The sequence below is a fragment of the Sarcophilus harrisii genome, chromosome X, assembly GCF_902635505.1.
Source record: "Sarcophilus harrisii chromosome X, mSarHar1.11, whole genome shotgun sequence".
Taxonomy (NCBI): domain Eukaryota; kingdom Metazoa; phylum Chordata; class Mammalia; order Dasyuromorphia; family Dasyuridae; genus Sarcophilus; species Sarcophilus harrisii.
The window spans coordinates 51,428,720-51,450,567 of NC_045432.1; the positions used below are offsets into that span (position 1 = coordinate 51,428,720).

At 38.1% G+C, this 21,848-nt stretch overlaps 1 pseudogene; it reads right to left on the bottom strand.

Annotated features, from left to right (window-relative positions):
- Positions 1–770: 770 nt before the first annotated feature.
- On the bottom strand, positions 771–21,007 carry LOC116420360 (annotated as a pseudogene).
- Positions 21,008–21,848: the final 841 nt, after the last annotated feature.

Consider the following 21,848-nt stretch of genomic DNA (forward strand, 5'->3'; position numbering starts at 1 on the left):
CACCAAGATGGCTTAGACTCAGGCATGAGGAAGAAACCCACACTTGAGTTATAACCCTGGCCTCTCACAGTTAAGGCTACCCTGGCCTCTGCCTGTTGGGTGGCCATGAAATGTTACATCTCTAGAGAGGGATTGTAGCATGATACAAAGAATGTCGGCCCAGTGGGCAGGAGAGAGAGAGACTTGGCTCTGAACGTTTGTTCTGCTTCTTGCTAGTCTTGTGTTCCCAGACAAGTCAGGGAATCTCTCTGAGCCTTAGTTTTCCCAATTTGTAAAATGGAGCTCATAAGCCTTAAGTTGTTATAAGAAAAGTGTTTTCAAATCTTAAAACACTAGAGAAATGGGAGCCATTATTTGACTTGTAGATTTGGAAGTTGAAGCTTCTGATGGCAGGATGCTGTTGGTCATTTTGATGGATCTTTCTGGTTTGAATGTGCTCAAGCCTTGATCCATTCAGAGCTGTCCCTAAAGAGCCAGTCTTGTCTGTTTGCTAATGGAAAAAACCCACTCACAGAGTAGCACTGTCCCAACACCTCCCCGGATTTAGCAGAAATCATGTTTCTGTCCTTTTAGGCCCAGCAGAGAGATTTTTTGGAGGAAGGGAGACTGCTCTAATGAACCCACCTGTCTTTGTTAAGTCAAAAGCTCCTTGGGTTTAGAGCATACCCTACTCTATACAGATAATTTTAAATTTTTTTTCATTTCCATTCATTTTTATTTCACCTGAAAGGGTTCCCTTGCTTGGAACTCTGGGACCCAGGTGCAGGCCATTAAGAGGATCGACTGCAGCATCTGCCTTGCTTGGACTCTAGGCCTCTCACTAGACACAGGATGCTCTGCAGTTCGCTAGTGGAGGGCTCCTCCTTGGGACAGAGTTTTGGGGACAAAGACCCAGAACCAGGGTTGCGGTAGAAGATCAGCTTTTGAGTTCAGAGGCCTAGTTCAAAGCCAGAGAGGCTGGGCTAGAGGCTAGGGTGGCTTCTTTGCTCTCCAACATAGTGCTTGACTTCATAACCATTGAAGGGAGACCCAGGGCCAGCAGGCCGTTGCTGTCAGGAAGGGGTACGGGCTATAGCAAAGTCTGGGTTTCACTGCATTCAAAAAAGGGTGCCAGTGGACTGGCAGCAGCCAGTGGAGCTGGAAGCAGCCACCAAGATGGAGGCGGCCACAGCTGCTGCCATGTATGTGTAAGGGTAGGGGAAGAGGCTTCCAAAGGGCAACATGGCCAGTCCCAGAGGCTAGGATGTGCTGCTGCAGAGGCCTCTGATAGTCCCTGGGCTGCAGTTGCCATGGCCATGGTGTTCAAGCCGGTGACTCCTGTGGAAGCTCCAGACACAGTGGCCAGCAGGGGATCCATACCAACGGCTGGGGTGCAGGAGGAGGGGGCAGCCATTGCCCAGGGGGCTAAAGAACTGTTAGCTAGCCAGACCGGGGCGGGGGGGGGGGGGGAAATGCCAGGTTCGGGAGGTAAGCTGGGCTTGGGTGTGATGAGCTGTACATCTGCGTTGTGAGAAGGATGAAAGCCTCCTTCCTCGGGAGCACTGGGTGCCCCTCCTTGGGAACCTTCAGAACCCCTTCCTGTCCAGGGCTCTTACAATCCTCACAGCCTGAACTTTGGGTGCTAGAGGAGATGGCAGCTGGGCTATGATGCAAATGGGGGGAGTTCGTTTCCAGCCAAACCCCTTCCCTGGCCCAGTCCCAGTCTCAATCCCAGTCCTGGTCCCAATCTCTATCTCGCTCTCTCTCAGATAAGAAGAGGTGGGCTTTGGAGAGTGAGGTGCCCTTGTTTTTAGAAGGCTCCTCCAATGTGGTGGTGGCTATTTCTCCCATGTCACTGGTCTGGGGGCAGGGCCCTTCCTTGCTTTCAGCATTGTTCTCACCCTCACTAGGGCACAGATCTGAGATTAGAGGTTCTAACTATGGAGACAGTGGTTGTAGAAGAGGAGTAGGCAAAAGATTTGAAAGCTGTTTGCTCCCTGGAGGATTCCAGAGAATTCCTAATTAACAAAGACCCAGTTTTCCAAGGGCACTTAAAAATTAGTAGTTTGTTACCCACATATAAGGTACTGGATCAAAGGATATTAGTAGGCAGTTTTCTTTTCTTTTTTTAAAATTTATTTATTAGTTTTCAACACTTACATTTATAAGATACTGATTTCCACTTTTCCCTTCTCTCTTTCCTTTCCCCAAAACAGCAATCAATCTTTTATAGATTATACATGTACAGTCATATTAAACATATTTCTCTCATGTTGTGAAAGAAGAATCATAACAAAAGGGGAAAACCATGACAAAGGAAAAAAAGTGAAAATAGTATGCATCAATCTGCATTCTGACCCTATAGTTCTTTCTCTGGATACAGACAGCGTCTTTCATCGTGAGTGTTTTGTTTTTCATCATGAGTTTTTGGAATTGTCTTAGATCATCGTATTGCTGAGACGAGAAAAGTCCATCAAAGTTGATCATCAACAATGTTACTGTTATTATGTACAATGTTCTCCTGCTTCTGCTTGTTTTGTTCAGCATCAGTTCATGTAAGTCTTTCCAGGATTTTTGAAATTTTCCTGTTTGTAATTCTTTCCAAAACAATAATGGTATTCCATCAATTCATATATCACCATTTGTTCAGCTGTTCCTCAATTAATGGGCATCTCCTCACCTTTCAATTCTTTGCCATGGAAAAGAGAGCCGCTATAAACATTTTTGTCCATGTGGGTCCTTTTCCATTTTTTATGATCTCTTTGTGATACAGGCCTAGTAGTGATGTTGTTGGATCAAAGAATATGCACTTTGGGTAGAGTTCCAAATTGGTCTCCACAATGGTTGTATCATGAACTGTTTTTTAAAATGGAATATAGTGTTAGGTTTAAAGTGTATGAGTGGGATGGTGTTTTATAGTGATGAATTCATGTCTTGGATACAGCTGGGGAGAGAAAGGAGAAGTCAAAGTGAGGGGGAAAGAATTGGGGAGATGATCCAAGATAATAAGTATAAGGACAACTGGATAGAGCACCAGCCATGGAGTCAGGAGGACCTGAGTTCAAATCTAGTCTCAGACTAGCTGTGTGATCTTGAGTAAGTCACTTAACCCCAATTGCCTCCAACAAACAAACAAACAAACAAAAAGAGAAAAGAACAAGAGCTCAGTGCCACAGAATCATTGAAGTTGATATGGGTTTTTCCCCTCAAAGCAGATGCTCAAGTGGAGCTACCTGCCAAGAAATACCTATCAGTGCTGACTCCCTGGCACCCTCCGATCTGAGAGGGCCTAGCTAACCGACCACTCTGCTTCTGAAGATCACATTACCCACGAATCTTTCCTGCGACTTTGCACATTCCCTTATCGGAGACCCTAGTGCCAAGGCATCCTGCTGATCCCAGCATTCAGATCAGCAATCCACATAGCAGATGTCAGCCAGGCTCCCTGGTGCAACAGGGACTTGAGGCCATGCCTGCCCTTTAAGAAAAGAAAAACAATTTTCACATGCACCTGTTCCGGTCTTCCTGAACCCACCCAACTTCCTGTGTTAACCCGCCCTACATCTTCCTCTTATTTTGCATTTCTCACAAAAGATTCAGAGATGCATACCAGATTAAAATGTGATGGGGAAATATTTCAGAAAACAAATAAAAATACAATAAAAATAGATTTAACATTAATTTGTAGTTTTCTAAGCCAAAATGTGATCCACAGGGAATCTTTACATATGGTTTAGTGGCCCCAGTTTCTGAGTTTGACAGCGCCATTCCAAACAATGCTGGAGTTGGAGAACAATACAGATGTCCAACTTCTCAGCTAACCACATTGGGCCAGACTTTTACTATAACACCTTTTTTTTTCAGGAGATATGTTTTGACTCCTGGGACATAAAAACCTTTTGAATAGCAGATATTTAACCTATATCAGATTCCTACTATCTTGCAAAGGGGGGAGATGAGAGGAAGGATAGAGAAAAATCTGGAACAGAGTTTATAAAAATGAATATTGAAAACTATTTGGAAAAATAAAATACACGTGAGGGAAAAATAGAAATTAAAAAGTTTTTAAAAAACCCAAACCAAACTTTTGAAGAAACTATGGGCATGGTAAGGGTTGATGAGACTAGTTAGTTGGGAGAAGAAAAGGCTTAGGGAAGATATGATTGCTCTCTTGAATGATTAGCACATGGAAAAAGGAATAGGCTTGTTCTGAAGTATGATTGTCTAGTTCTTGCTTCCAAATTTCCAGCAAGATGAGGCTGATTTACTTCAGGGACGGACGGTTCCCTCCTAGGAATGAGAATAGACTAGGGGACCTCTAAGACCATTAATTTCCAAAGTTTTCCCCGAGTGGGAGATGGAACAGAATGCTTATCAGAGGAAGAATGGATAGGAACCCCTAGGTTAAAATGCTTCAGGGGAAATTGGCTCAGGAAGGAAGGATAGGAATTATTTTCTTTTAATGCAGCAACCACTCACAGGCTCAATACTGATTGGAAATTTTTAAAAGTTTTAATTTGCTGCAATTTTCCAATCCTTAGGTAGCCTGATAGCCCTCCACTCCTGGCAGTTTATCATTTTAGTGCCAGATTTAATACAGACACTGGATCAACTTTAACCCTACGGCTCACAACTCCCAAAGTCAAGTGATCCACTGGTCTCGGTTTCCTCCAGGAACAGAGATTACAAGCATATATCACTTTATCTGTCAAGGATACTCACAAGAAGATAAAAGATACAATTTTGATGAAGGAGAAGGGAAATTATCTAAAAAGAATACTGGATGCAGAGGGAGCTCACCAACTGATAAAGCATTTAAATAAGATTTCTACAGAAGGTGAAATTGAGAACAGGAAAACAGACACGGTCCTTTTAAAATACTATTGGGTATGCTAAAGCTCAGAATGAATTGAGGCTGGTGAGGAAAGCCAAGGATAACATTTTGTATCTACATTGAATCAAAAATGGAGACAAACACAGGATACTACCACTGCTCAGGGGGATGGAAGGAATAGTGATGAATAACTCCAGAGGAAAAGAAGAGCTAGTTTTCTCTGACAAGGAAAATGGCTTTTGGACTAGAAAAGGTGGAACAGAATGGGTGAGAGGACGTTGGTAACCAAGCAGGGAAATTGTCAGATAGCACTTAGCTGTCCCTGATAAATTCAGGTCACCTGGTCCAGATGGACTCCATCCTTGGGCCCTGAAACAAATGGCAAGTGGGACTGCTAAGACCTTTACAGGCATATTCAGTAGATCATGTTGACTGGGAGGAATATCACAGGACTAAAGAAAGATGAGTAAATGCTATACTAATTTTCAAAAAAGGGAAGAGATGGAAACTTTGCATTATAAGCTCTGAACTTTGATTCTTGGCAAAATTATAGAATATCATAATAAAGATAAAATATTCTTTAACAAATGGTTGGTAAAAGAAAGCAGTGAGCAAAAAGACCTAGTAGAACTTTATCAGAATCTGTCAGGTCCAGTCAAGCCAGATTTAGTTTATCTTCTTTTTTGACATTGTCATTTCACATAGTCATTGGGACAGTGCTGAAGCTTTCGTCAGCCTAGACTTTAGGAAAGCGTTTTATAAAGTATCTCATACTAGACTATTTCAAACTCGGATAATGGGTTGAAATGCATGGAAGCAGAAAAGGTAAAGAGATGTGGGTTACAGAAAATCAAGATGGTTGAACTCATGCATGAATGGTTCAACATCAACTTTTTTTCTTTTAAATTTATATATTTTATAATTTTTGTTTTCAGTTCCAAATTCTCTCCCCCTTCCATCTTCTCCCCCATCACTGGAAAGGAAGCAATATAATACCCATTATGCAGATGAAGTTTTGCAAAAAAAAAATCCAACTTTGAGAAAGATCCCCAGTGAAATTCCCTAAGAATCTGTACTTGGCCCTGTGTTGTTGAACATTCTTATCAATAACTAGATAAAAGCAGATGTGGCATGCTTGTCAGATCTACAGCTGGCGCCAAACTGGGAAGGATGGCTAACATGCCAGAGTACTGAGACAGGATCCAAAAAGATCTTAACTGATTGCAATTTGTACCTGAATCCAAGAAAATAAAATTCAATAGGGATGAATAGAGTCTTATATGGGGGTTCAAAAGCATCAATATCACAAATTCAATATGGGGGAAAATGTGGCTAAAGAGCCATTTGAATGAAAAGGCTCAACGTTCAAGTTCAATATGAATCCACAATGGGGTATGATAGCAAAGTGATTAAATCTTGAACTACATGAGAGAACTTTAGCAATAAGGAAGCAACAGATCCTCTGTGTTCTGTCCTAGTCAGACCTTACCTGGAGCATCATGGGCATTTCTGAATACTGCAGTCTGAGAAAGATAAGAATAAGCCATAAAACTTCCAGATGAGGGCAGTCTGAATGGTGACATTCTTTGAATCTTATGCCATAAGGCTTATTGATGGAACTGGGTGCTTAGCTTGGGAAAAGAGAAGAATCAGAGGGCCAATGATATACACAATATATCTATATATATATGTGTGTGTGTGCGTATATGAATGAAATGGCAAACCATTCCAATAACTTTGTCAAGAGATCTCAAAAGGGGTCACAAAGAGTTGGACATGATTAAAAAATGACTATAGAGGGAGAGGGAGGGAGGGAAGGAGAGAGAGAGAGAGAGAGAGAGAGAGAGAGAGAGAGAGAGAGAGAGTGTAAATGAGTGTGCATTTATTCAGAGCTCACTATGTGTCAATAACTATATTAAACATAACAATATGGTCTTGCCCTCAAGGACCTTACAATCTAATGGGGGAAGACCTCTCACAAAGAAGAATTGAAACTGGGAGAGGCAGAGTCCATGCTTTCAGTGAGGGAAAGATGGAAATGATGGACAGGGTTCAGGCAGGATGTTATTGAGGCAAGAATTAGAGATAGAGAATTACCAAAAAAAGCAAGTTAAGACTGGGAAAGAGCGCAGGTCTTGAAGTAAAAAAAGACTTGAGTTAAAATTCAGTCTCATACACTTACTAGCTGCATGACCCTAATCAAGGTACTCTAATGTCTGTTTGCCTCAGTTTCCTCATCTGTAAAATGGGGATAATAATCGCACCTATCCCCCCTCCCACTGTTGTCTTTGGAAATAGTAGGTTTTCAGCTACGCCCAGAGAAAGAACTCTGGGAGATGACTAAAAACCATTACATTAAATTCCCAATCCCTATATTTATGCCCACCTGCATTTTTGATTTCCTTCACAAGCTAATTGTACAATATTTCAGAGTCTGATTCTTTTTGTATAGCAAAATAACGTTTTGGTCATGTATACTTATTGTGTATCTAATTTATATTTTAATGTATTTAACATCTACTGGTCATCCTGCCATCTAGGGGAGGGGGTGGGGGTTAAGAGGTGAAAAATTGGAACAAGAGGTTTGGCAATTGTTAATGCTGTAAAGTTACCCATGCATATAACCTGTAAATAAAAGGCTATTAAATAAAAAAAAAAAGGAAATAGTAGGTTTTCTCCCCCTAGAGAGCTTTAAGCAAGCTCTGAATGGCGATTTTGCGGGGATCTTGTAGAGATTCTTTTTCACATATGGGTTGGAGTAGGTGGTCACTAAGGTTTCTTCTAACTCTGAGCTTCCTTTGGAAGATTAGATCAAGTAAGAATCAAAACCCCCAAAGTATACAAAAATGGAAAATCAATCACAAAGTAGCTCCTAAGGCATAAAAAGAAAGACGCAGTATGTGCAATATTTCTTTAAGAAATATTCTTTATAACGATACTGTGTATTTTTTAGTATCTTCCGCACTGGGTCTGATGGAATCATTAATTGGTCAAAAACCATGGAGCTGACCAGTACCCACCAAGGACTGCTGCTCTCTCTGATTTTCAAATGACCTAATTAATTCTTTGGAAAGTGCTTGTGGGACTATAGTAGTTTTCTTCTTTTTTCCAGAAATGTAATATTTTTCTAATGAAGTCAGGAGATGGTGAACTTAATTTAATCAGAAGCTACAGTACATGAAGGGGAGTAGTCTGAAACAAGGCCAGGAAAGTGAGTTGGGAGATTATGGAATATCTTCAATGTCAAGGTCTACTTAAGTGCCATTCCACTTATAAATAGAAGACTGCCCTTGACTAGTTTCCATGTTGGTAGAAATGATTCTCCAGTTATCAATTTCTCTCTTTAACTCGTGTTCATGCTCAAGGAACAAGCATCTTAATTGCCATTCAAAAGAGTTTGTCCAATTACCAAAGTGTTCATATAAAATAATGACATTCAGTTCTTTGCATCTTGTACTTGTTAAATCCCTTCTGTATTCAAAGCATTGTTCGAAGCAGTAGGGCTACAGCAATGAAAAAATCTCATAGTCTCTGTTCTCCCAGAGCTTATAGTTCATATTGCTAAAGTACTTAAGATGTATAAAGTTCTTTCATCAAAAGAAGGTAATGAAATGCAGTGGATAGAGTCTTAGGGTTGGTGTAAAAAAGACTGGTCTCAAATATTACTTCTGCTGCTGTGTGACTCTAGGTGACCTCTCTTGCACAAACCATTAGGCTTTACCTACTATGTCATGGACTGATTTTAAATTTGCTATCTTTGTCCTCACAGCAACAGACTTGTTGTTCTCATTTTACAAATGAGGAAAATGAAGTCTAGAGAAGGTAAATATGAGTTAGATTTGACCTCATTCTTTCTTTCTATCATAATGGGGGGGGGTGGCAAAGAGGCTTACACAAATAACTCTATTCCCAGTTAGTTGAGATCGAACAAGATTGGTAGATCTTAGAATTGGTAGATTGGTAGATGGGAAGAATTGCTACTAACTGGGCCAGCCAGGGAAGATTTTGCAAAGGAAATTGACCTGAACTAGGTCTTGAAGGAAGAACAATATTTCTATGGGCAGAGATGGAGAGGGAAGTCTAGTTCAGACTTGGTCCAAATGCATGGAAACAGAAAAGTCCAGGATGAAGCCAGAAGATGGTGAATTTCATTTAATCAGAGTATAGAGTACATGAAGGAGCATAGTCTGAAACAAGACCAAAAAAACTAAGCTGGCAGCCAAATTATTAAAAACCTTGAATGTCAATTCAAATGTCAAATGTCAAAAAAATTCAAAATGTCAAATATCAAAATACCAAGAATGTTACAGCAGCAAGCAAGGTACTTGTTTGACATTCAAGATATTCCAGGATTTGGCTCCCAACTTCTGTGTGTTTTTTTGTTTGTTGCTTTTTGTAAAAGTCTAATAGGGCTTTCTACAAGTTGCCTCTATTCTACTGTGATCAAACCACTGAGATATCTCTTGTTGACTTTTTGGGTATCGGGGTTTTTGACTTCCCAAGTAGGGTGCTACTGGAAATTGGATTGAGTTTCTGATCAAGGGACTCATTGTTAGAAGTGTAAATAAATCAATAAACAAGGAAGTAAATAGGTCAGAGAGGTTTGAAAATGTGGCTGAAAGGATTTAAAGAGAGAAAAACTTGACTTAAAAGATCCCAAAGAAGCATTCTGTTAACCTGCAGAGGCAGCAGTAATAGAAGATTAGAGCTGTCAGTGGTAAAGACTGAAGCAAATAATGGGATGCTTATTTCAAAGACATGTTCATCAAAATAACAGCTGCCTTACAATGCAACAGGGAGGCCTCTTAGGATGTAAAACTGTCCTGAAATCCTCAGGTCTTAATAGGACTTAGCTAAACCTGCCTCTATCATTAGATTGGGAGCTCATTGAGGGCAGGTCTTTTTGCCTTTCTTTATACCTCCTGCACTTAACACAATAACTGACACATAGTAGATGCTTAATAAATGTTTACTGATTGATATGAAATCCTCTGTCTGGCATCCAAGGTCTTTTATAATCTTCCCTTCCCTACTTTTCCAGTCTTCTTAAGCCATATATCACCATCCCTCCACGTATCCCCCAGGGGCACTGGTCTACTTACTATTTGCCCCCCAAGAAACACTTATCTTCCAAGTCCAGACATTCTCATTGGTTGTCCCACATGCCTGGATTACTCTGCCTCCTCATCTCCTTGCCCCAGTTTCTTTCAAATCCCAGATAAAATCCCTCTTCATCCAGGAAGTTGTTCCCATCCTCTCTGTTTCTAATGCCTTTCCTCTGTTGATAAACTCCAATATATTGTATTTGTTTGTATATAGTTGTTTATCCGCTGTTTCTGCCATGAGACTTTGAACTCCCTCACAGCAGGAACTGGTTTTTTTTGCCTTTTTCTGTATCCCTGATGCTCAGCACAGTACTAGGCAAACAGTTGGTGCTTAATGAATGTTTACTTACTGACTAGCTGCCTACTAAAGGGTCGATGCACAACAAAGGTGCCTTAAAACAATAAATAAAGAGGCTCGTCCCTTGTGCCCATCCTTATACTATGAACACATAGCTGAGTGGAGACAGGAAGGAGAGCAAGAGTCAGAAGAGAAGTCTTTGTACAAAAGTGAGTGAGTCCTTGGAGATGCAGCTTACCTGGGATAGGTGTACCTAGAAGGTGTAGTGGATGGAACATGGGGACCTGGAATCAAGAACACCTAAGTTCAAATCTGGCCAAAGATACTTAGTAACTCTGTGACGCTGGCAAAGTTAATTAACCTCTTTGCTTTATTTCCTCATCTGTAAAATGAGGATAATAATAGGACCTACCGTTCAGGGTTGTTGTTAAGCATCAAACAAGATAAAAATTGTAAAAACAAACAAAAAACCAAAAAAAGTTAGCACCATGCCAAGCACAGAGTAAGCATTCTATAAAAGTTAGCTATTATTTATTTTGGGGTTCTTTACATGTCCGTATGTTTCCCCTATTTTCTGTGTTTCTAAAGAGAGCCTCCCATACTGGAAAAATCTTGCAAGCTTCTTGTCTGAAAATACACAGAATATTTTTTAAACCAATTAATTCTGATACTACATAAACTATTTGGAAAAATAAGTAAAGAATCCTAAAAAACCTTAAAAATTAGTTGAAATAACTAACAATTTTAGTACAGTTGCACGATATAAAACAAACCCACATAAATCATCAGCATTTCCATATATTACCAGCAAACTCCAGCAGCAAGAGAGAAAGAAAAATTCTATTTAAAATACCTGTAGCCAATATAAAATACTTAGGTGTCTAATTGCCAAGACAAACCTAAGAACTATATAAACACAATTACAAAACACTTTTCACACAAATAAAGTCACATCTAAACAACTGGAAAAAATTTAATTGTTCATAAGTATACCAAGCCAATATAATAAAATGACAAATCTATCCACATTATTCTACTTATTTAGTGTCATGCTTATCAAACTACCAAAAATTATTATATGGAGCTAAAAATACTCATAAAATTCATCTGGAAGAACAAAAGGTCAAGACTATCAAGGAATCAAAAAATATTTGAAGGAAGGTGGCCTCATAGTATCAGATCTCAACTGTATTACAAAGCAGTAATATCAGAACAAACTGGTACTAAGAAACAGAGTGGCAAATCAGTGGAATAGATTAGGTACATATTACACATCTGTAAAAGAACATAGTAATCTAGTGTTTGATAAAGGCAAAGATTCAAGCTCTTAGGACAAGAACTCACTACCTGAGAAAAGCTGCTGGGAAAATTGGAAATCATTTTGGCAGAGAGTAGTTCTAGACCAACATTTCACACCATAAACTGAGATAAGGTCAAAATGTGTAGAGGGCTGAAACTATTGGGTTGATGCACTGAGGTCAGGACTGCTGAGCACTTGAGGCTAACTACTGATTGGCCAATACTCTATGGGCATTGGAAAATGGTCCTTTCCACTGTCCATACTGGCTCCATGATTAGTGTATAGAGGATTGTAGGAGGGACTAGGGGGTGGGGTAAAGCTAGCCAGGGACACGCTCTTGGCGGTAGACAAGGGAGAAAGCAGTTGCGGAGAATCTGCTCCCATCCTGTTCAATCCTGCATCTGGGGACCAAGAATAAAGACTGAGAACTTTTGCTTATCCTGACTCCAGCTGATTCTGGGGCATCCTGGGTGCTAGCGCGGTCATTACAAAAATGGGTACATGATTTAGCAATACAGGGTGATATGATAAGTAGATTGGGAGAGCATAGAATGTTTTACGTGTCAGATATCTATGAATAAGGGAAACATTTATGATGAAATAAGAGATAGCATTAAGGGATATAAAATGGATAATTTTGTTTATCTTAAATTTAAAAGTTTTTGGACAAACAAAACAAAATGCAACCAAGATTAGAAGGAAAGCAGGAAACTGGGGAGGAGGAGATAGATTTTACAGCAAATTTCTCTGACAAATGCCTCATTCCTCAAATATATAGAGAACTGAATCAAATTTATAAGCCATCCCCATATTAGATAAGTGGTCAAAGAATAGGAACAAGTGGTTTTCATTAGAAATCGAAGCTTCATATAGTTATATGAGTAAAAAAAAATGCTTCACATCACTCGATTAGAGAAATACAAATTAAAACAATTCTGAGGTACCATATCATACCTATCAGATTGACTAACATGACAGAAAACAAAAATGTTAGATGATGAAGAGAATGTGGAAAAATTGGGATGCTAATGCATTGTTAGTGGAATTGTAAACTGATCCTATGATTCTGGAGAACAATTAAATTATGCCCAAAGAGCTATAAAACTGTACAATTTGGCCCAGCAATGCCACTACTAAGTCTTTCTATTTCTATAAGAAGTCAAAAGCAAAAAGGAAAAGGACCGATGTGTACAAAAAGATTTATAACCGCTCTTTCTGTGGTGGTAAAGAATTGGAAACGGAGAGGATGGCCATCAATTGAGGAAAGACTGAACAAAGTCATGGTATATGATTGTGGTGGATTACAATTGTGCTATAAGAAATGATGAACAGAGTGCTTTCAGAAAAACCTGGAAAGACTTACAAGAACTAATGTCAAGTTAAGTGAACAAAACCAGAAAAATAGCATACACAGCACTGACAATATTGCATGATGACCAATTGCATTTCTAGGTATTCTCAGCAATACAATGATCCAAGACAATTTCATAAGACTCATGATGAAAAAATTCTACTAGTCTCCAGAGAAAGAAGTGATAAAGCCTGAATTGGAATGGAAGTATACTTTTTTAGTTATAGCTTTTTATTTTCAAAATATATACATTGATAATTTTTGACATTCACCCCTACAAAACCCTGTGTTCAATTTTTTTCCTCCCTCCCTCCACCCTCACCCCCAGTCGGCAAGTGACCCAATATATGTTAAATGTGCAATTCCTTTATAAATATTTCCGCAAATATCATGCTGCTCCAGAAAAATCAGATCAAAAAGGGAAAAAATGAGAAATAAAACAAAATGCAAGCAAGCAACAAAAAGAGTGAAATATTGCACGTAGCCAGAAAGAAAACAATTCATAAATCATGAAGGCACAGTCAGGATCACAGATTTAAAGCTTCTCCATTAAAGGATTACAGGGCTTAGAATATGATATTATAAAAGGCAAAGGAACTAAGATTACAACCAAGAAAAACCTATGTATCAAAAATGACTATAATTCTTCAGAGGGGAAGAGGGATATTTAATGAAATAGAGGAATTTCAAGCATTCCTGATGAAAAGACCAAAGCTGAATAGAAAATTTGACTTGCAAATACAAAGCTCAAAAGAAGCATAAAAAAGGTAAACATGAAAGAAATCATAAGGGATTCAATTAGGTTAAACTGTTTACTTTTCTGTATGGGAAAATGATAAGTTGCAAGTCCTAAGAACTGTATAATTATTAGAACAGTTAGAAGGAGTATGCATAGAAAGAGGGTGTGGGTGTGAATTGACTATGATGGGTTGATATTCAAAAAAATAGAAGTAAGGGGCAAGAAAAAGGGATGCACTAGGAGAAGGGAAGAAGGAAAAATACAGCGAGATAAATTATCTCACATAAAAGAGGCACAAAAGGAAGAGTTTTTTCTAGTACATTTATTTTAATACACATTACTTTATGAATCATGTTGGGAGAAAAAAAAATCAGAGCAAAATGGAAAAACCATAGGAGAGATTTAAAAAAAAACAAACAGAAAAAAGAAGTGACCATAGCATGTGTTGATTTACATTCAGTCTTAGTTCTTTTTCTGGTTGTAGATGGCATTTTCTGTCCAAAGTCTATTGTCATTGTTTTGAATCTCTGAACCACTGAGAAGAACCAAGTCTTTCAAAACTGATCATCCGCCGTTCTTGCTGTTATTGTGTACAATATATTCCTGGTTGTTTGTTTCTCTTAGTGTCGGTTCGTGTAAATCTTTCCAGGCCTTTCTAAAATCAGTTTGTTCATCATTTTAAATAGAATAATAATATTTCGTTATCTTCATATACCACGACTTGTTCAGCCATTCCCCAATTGATGGGCATCTACTAATTTTCCAATTCTTTGCTATCACAAAAAGAGCTGCTACAAACATTTTTACACATGTGGGAAAAGGAAGAGTTTTTACAGTGGAGGAGAACATGGGGGTAAGTGAGTAATGCTTAAACCTTACTCTTATTGGAACTGGTTCAAAAAAGGAATAACATACACCTCAGAAACAGAAATCTCTCTAACCCTATAGGGAAGAAAGAAGGGAATGGGATAAAAGAAGAGGATGGGAACTGATAGAAGATAGTGTGAATTAAGGAAGGTAGTAATTAGAAAAATTAAAAAAAAACAGACTTCTGAGGAAGGACAAGGTTTAAAAAAGAAAAAAGGATAAACAGGAGGGAAAAAGATGGAAGAAAATATATAGTTAATAAGAATAACTGTGAATGTGAAGGGGATGAACTTATTCATAAAACAGAAATAGATAGCAGAATGGATTAAAAAAATTTTTAAATAATCCAAAAATATGCTGTTTACAAGAAACATGCTTGAAGTAGAGAGATACACAAAGAGTAAAATTAAGGGTCTGGAGAAGAATCTACACCTCAGCTGAGGTTAAAAAAAAAAAAATCAGGGGTAGCAATCATGACTCCAACAAAGCAAAACAAAAATTTAACTAACTAAAAGAGATAAGCAGGAAAACTATATTTTGCTAAAAAGTACCATAGATAATGAAGTGATATAAATACTAAAGATTATAGCAACTAAATTCTTAAAGGAAAATTTAAGTGAGTAATTGGAGGAAATAGACAGTGGGGGACCTCAACTTTTCTCTCTCAGAACTAGATATATCTAACCTGAAATAAATAAGAAAGAAGTTAAGGAGATGAGTAGAATTTTAGAAAAGATATTTTAAAAAACAACTGATAGAACTGTGGAGAAAACTGAACAGGAATAGAAAGGAGTATATTTTTTTCTCAGCTGTACATGACACCTTCACAAAAATTGACCATGTATTTAGTGCATAAAAACCTCATGAACAAATGCAGAAAAGCAGAAATATCGAATGTATCATTTTCAAATCACAATGCAATAAAAATTACATTCATTGAGGAGCTATGGAAACATAGATTAAAAATTAATCAAAAACAAAATAATCTAATCCTAAAGAATGAGTGGGTCAAAGAACAATGACAGAAACAATCAATAATTTCATTAAAGAGAATGTATATGAGGCAATATACCAAATTTGGGGGATGCAGCCAAAGCAGTACTTAGGGTAAAATGTATATCTTTAAATGTTTGCATCAATAAAACAAAGAGCAGAACAATGAATTGGGCACACAACTAAAAAAACTAGAAATCTAGGAACAAATCACAAATCCCCATTTGTACACTAAATTGGAAATCCTGAAAATCAAAGAAAAGATTTATAAAACTGAAAGTAAGAAAACCATTGAACTAATAAAACTAAGAGCTGGTTTTATGAAAACAACAATGAGGGAAAATGAGCAGAACCATTGTAACAGCAATATTACACACTTATTTCTATTAAAAACATTAGAAACCATAGGAATAAATGTAATTTTCTTTACCATCCTTTTTTTGGACTGCATTTTCTTTTGCAAACTAATATGGAAATATGTTTTACATGACTGCACATGTATAATCTATATCAAGTTGCTTGCCTTCTCAAGGAGGGGATGGGGAGGAAAAGACTTTGGAACTCAAGTTTTAAAAAAAAAAAAAGTTAAAAATTTTTGTTTATACATAATTGAGAAAAATTAAAAAATGAAATAATATGTTTTTACATGTAATTCCGAAAAAAATAAAATTTTCAAAAAGAAATAACATTTGGCAGATCAACAAAACAAAACATCCAGAATATACCAAAAGGCTAAGTATTAATGACTCTCTTTGACTGTTGGTGACAGCTATATCCTTGACAAGACCTTATGAGTTATTTTCTACTTCCTCTGATGTGCCCCTATATCATGGAACCCTGGCAGGCAATGGTAGGGGCTGTGCCTCCTATACCAAATGGATATTTAGCTGAGTCATGAAAATGCATAAGTACCAGTATCTGGCCAGGCAACAGGTTACCCTTCTGAACATCAGCTCCAGATACTATTCTCAGAAGAAAAATAATTCCTTCTTTGTCCATCTTCCACTTAGATACCCAGAGGTATACTCAGACCTTCTTGGGATTGAGGTAAGATTATATTCCTTAGTATCCTCCAGCCTAGCCAATTCCAACCACCATTGAAAATGCTTAAATAATAACTATTCCCTCCCCTTTTCAGTAGGATACTCCCCACTCCTTCCCCATTGCCCAATTCTAAAATGCTCATCACTGCCCCCTCCACTGAGTCCACCTAAGCACTGAATACCTTCTCTATAATGAAGAGAAGGTTGATTTTATTATTAGGAAGGCCTGGGTTGAAATTTTGTTTCTGTCACACAGTAAACCCAGAATAAATTGCTTAAATTACCAGAACTCCAGGAAAATCTCCATAAAGCTATAATTTAAAGATAAATTGGCAGCCTCTATCAGCAGAGGGAATTTTCATATTGGGAGTTTCCCACATTTAGGAAATTCTGGGTCTGGACCCCCCCCCCCCCCCCAAAAAAAAAAGAAAAGAAAAATATTGGTACTACCAATTTCAGGGATATTATAAGAAAAGCCATTTCTGAGCCTGAGAGAACTACACAAATGTAAGCTGCTCTAGTGGTGGTAGTTATTATTCTATCACTCTCTCCATCCCCACCCCCAAAGGACACCTGCTCCCCCAGACATCCCAATGGTTTCTCTGGCAATCACTCTGCTCTAGTGTCACCCTGCTCTTTTAAGGCATGTAGACTGGAGCACAGCAACACCCCACCCCCACCAATTCCTCCCAATGCCCAGCATTCAATCCTGCCACCACTTGGAATGAGGCTGGACTTTTTATTAGCATGGGTAATCTATCCTGTCTGGAAGGAAATTCCAAGAAGAGAATTGCTAAGCTTCCCTCCTCACTGACCTTTATAAGCATAGTAGCCTGTTTCACTGAAGGCCCTCAAAGCAACTTTTGCAAGATTTGCCTTAGTGATCAATTTATTTTTCAAAAGGTACAGGGGAAGAAGATGGAGATTCTTACCAATGGGGTGGAACTGATTACTAGGGCAAAAATGATGGCAGCTTTGTGGAAAAGTGACTATTATCTCCTCTCAAAGTCCTGTTTCTTAAACTGTGGGTCCCAACCCCATATGGGATTTTTTTTAACTGAAGAAAATTATTATCAGTAAATGTTTAACTTGTATACCTATATTCCCAGGGTTGCATAAACCTTTTTCAAGGGAAAAGGGGTAACCAGTGGAAAAAGTTTAAGAAGCCCTTAGAGATACTGAGAGAGAAGAGACCCAGGCATAATTTATTTTTGATTTGGGGAAAATATATTTCTTTTTTCTCTTGATTTCTTTCTTTTTTTCAATAATATTTTATTTTTTCCAACTACATGTAAAGATCGTTTTCAACACTCATTTTTGTAAGATTTTGAGCTCTAAAATTTTTTTCCCTCCCTCTCTTTCCTCCCCTCTCCCCATGATAGCAAGCAATCTAACACAGATTATATAAGTACAATCGTTTTAAACACATTTCCATATTTGTCATGTTGTAAAAGAAACAGAATCAAAACAAAAGGAAAAAACACAAGGAAAAAAGGTGAAAATACTATGCTTTGATCCACATTCAGTCTCATTCAGAGATCAGTGTCTAGATCTCTATAGAGAGATCTGCATCTCTCTTCGGATGCAGATGACATTTTCTATGCCAAGTTATTGGAATTGTCTTGGATCAATGTATTGCAGAGAAGAGCTAAGTGCATCACAGTTGATCATCATATCATTTTCTTGTTGCTATATACGATGTTCTCTTGGTTCTACTCACTTCACTTTGTATAAGTTCATGTAAGCCTCTTCAGGCTTTTCTGAAATCATCCTGCTGATCAGTTCTTATAGGACAATAATATTCCATAACATTCATATACCATAACTTATTCAACCATTCTCCAACTGATGGGCAGCCACTCAGTTTACAATTTCTTGCTATTGCAAAGATGATTGCCACAAACATTTTTGTACATGTGGCTCCTTTTCCCTCTTTTATGATCTCTTTGGGATACAGGCCCAGTAGAGAAACTGCTGGATCAAAGGGTATGCATAGTTTTATAGCCCTTTGGGCATAGATGGGAAAGCATATTTCATAGGATTCAGAGGATGGATAGGATCCCATTGAGTAAAATTCTCTAGGAAAAGAGAATAATGTAGATAGAGAGAGCGCTCAACCAAAAAAAAATTGTTCATAGGATGCTAGCGTAGAGAATGAATGGCCAGGCTTGGTCCTGTAAAAAAGTGTCAGGAGTGCTCAAGGCCAGAATGAACTGAGCCTGGTAAAATGCTGGCAAACAAGGGAGATTTTGGCCATGTTAAGAAAAATGAAAGGTCGGGAAAGGGAAAGGACTTTGGCTTAGCTTGTTAGGATATCGATAACTGACAACTGGAAGAGTCGACCAAACTGCCCAGTGCTTACTTTGCTTCTGTTTTCTTGGCCAAGAAGGATGAATGACCTTTATATTGGAAATGACAGGACAGAAAAGGACTAACTTGGAGTTGATACTCACTAATAAGAAAGGAACTAGTAAGGGATCACCTAGATGCCCTTGATGAGTTCAAGTAACGTGGCTCAGATGGGCTATATTAGAAACTGACACATAGTAAATACTTAATACACACTTATTGACGGTATAGAGATGGTTGGGAAACATCTACAAATGGAAGTAGTGATTGCAAAGAGTTCACCAAGAATAGGTCGTTATAGACGAAACTTCTTTTTTAACAGGACTGCCAATGTCATAGGTGGGAGAAATGCAATAGATATAGTTTACATAGGTCTTGGCAAATCCTTTCATAAGCTATTTCATGTTATTTCTGTGGACAAGATAAAGACATGTGGACCGAGCTGTAATTCAGCTGCATTGATTCAGAACTGGTCTCAAAGAAGGGTATCTGAATGTCTATGTAACAGAAGGTTTCCAGGGGAGTACCCCCGGGGTCACTTCTTGGCTCCACCCCATTTAACATATTTATTAATGGTTTGGATAAAAGGTACATATGGCTTAGTGACCATATTTGAAGGTGACACAGAGCTGGGAGGAGGCGCATATAACACATTGGATGCTGCCATCAGAAACCAACAAAGATCTTGCCAGGCTAGAGACAAAAGAATATTTACAGGGTATGCTAGGAATGCCCAGGATCTCTCTGATGTCTCAAGGCATAGATATTCCATCTCATTTTAAAAGCCAAGTTTAGTTGTTAATTTTTAAAATTAAGTTTTCAATTTTAGGGGGTTCTGTTTTCCTGATAAATAAAAATGACATCCTTTGTAATCAATAAAATAAATGTTTGCTTAAAAAAAATAAATCACTAGATTCATACCCTAATGAAATGTCATATACACATCTATGGTGAGAGCATTAGGCTAAATTTAGTAAGATGAAATTCATTAGATAAAATACTTGGGTACAAAAAATCAACTTCACAAGTAGAAGTCAGAAGAAGCTGACTAAATAAGACTTCATCTGAAAAAGATCTGGAGGGCTTAGGGAACCCAAAGGTCAATTTGCGTCAGTAATGTCATGTGGTGACCAGAAAAATGCTAAAGAAATATTAAACTCCCATTAAGAGATATCTAGCTTCCTGGAATCAGGAAGTTCGGTATTCTGCCCTTGTCAGACCTCATCTTGGATACTGTGTTCAATTCTAGGCACCAGGGTTTAAAAAAGACACTGTATCCAGAGGAGGGTAACCAGGATGACAAAGGGCCTTGAATCCATGAGTATTGGCTGAAGAAAACTGGGATGCTTAAGTTAGGGAAGAGAATATTTAAGTAGTTCAAAGGCTGTCATATGGAAGATAGATTAGACTTGTTTTACTCGGCCTCAGCAGGCAGCATCAGAAACAATGGGGAGAAGTTGCAAAAAAAGGAAAGTTTGAGAAATGATTTTTAATTAGAGTTGCCCTCAAACAGAATGAACTGCTGCCTTGATAGGTGGCAAGTTCCCTTCTAGGCAACTAGGTAGCACAATAGATAGAATGTCAGTCCTGGAACTGGGAAGATCATTGTTCAAATATGATCTCAGACACATACTAGCTGTGTGACCCTAGGCAAGTCACAATCTCTTCCTCGGTTTCCTCAACTGTAAATTGGTGATATAAGTGGCATCTACCTCCCAGAGTTGTTGAGAGAATCAAATGAAATTATATTTGTAGAATGCTTAGTATATAGTTCCTGGCATTTCATAGGTCCTTTAATAAATGCTTCTTCCTTTTCCCTCTTTGGAAGTCTTCAAGAAGAGGATGAATGACCACTTGTCAAATACATTGTAGATGCTTTTTAGTATGGATTGGATTAGATGGTAACTGAAGTCGCTTCCAACTCTGAAAATCTGTGATTCCGTAGAAAGGAAGTCTTTCTCCCCAGACTGTTAGTGTTCATAGTGGGCCTTTTGATTTAAACATACCATGGCTCTTTGTACTGAGAGATGACATTGACAATGGAGCGAGCTGGGCTTTCGTGTGTGATGGCAGCCAGCTGTGTGGTTAACATAGCAACAGGTCTGTCTGGCGAAGTCCAGGTATGCTGTAGCCAGAGTGGCCCATACATGCCAGTACTGTGACAGAGCTCTCAGTGTGGTTACTGATGGGGTTAGAAACATCCTAATTTCTAATAGAATGAATTCTTTTTTATGTTGTTTATTTTTGTTTTTTTCTCAATTACGTGTAAACAAAATTTTTTAACGTTTGTTTTTTAAAAGTTTGAGTTCCAAATTTTCTCCCTTTTCCCCCCTCCTTGAGAAGGCTAGAAATTTGATAGAGATTATTCTTGGGTATTCGAGCAAAACATATTTCTATATTAGTCACATTGCAAAAGAAAATAGACAAAAACCCAAGAAAGATAAAGAAAGCTTAAAAGAAAGTATCCTTCAATCTGTACTGAGACTCTATCAGTTCTTTCTCTAGAGATGGATAGAATTTTTTCATCAAAAGTCCTTTGGAACTGTCCTGGATCGTTGTAGTGCTAAGAATAACTAAGTCATTCACAGTTAATTATTGTCCCATATTGTCCTTACTATGCACAATGTTCTTCTGGTTCTGCTCACTTCACTTTGTATCAGTTCATGTAAGTATTCCCACGTTTTTGGAAAGCATGCTGATAATCATTACTTATTGGTAAATAGTATTCTGTCACAATCATATCTCATATCATTCAATCATTCCACAATTGATGAGCATTTCTCTAATTTTCAATTCTTTGCCACTACAAAAAGAGGTACTATAAAGATTTTTGTACATATTGGTCCTTTTCCCTTTCCTTTGATCTCCTTAGGATGCAAACCTAGTAGTGGTATTGTTAACTCAAAGAGTATGTACAATTTAAATAAAATTAATGCAGACAAAATTAGAAGGGAAGCAATAAACTGGGAAAACATTTTTACAGTCAAAGG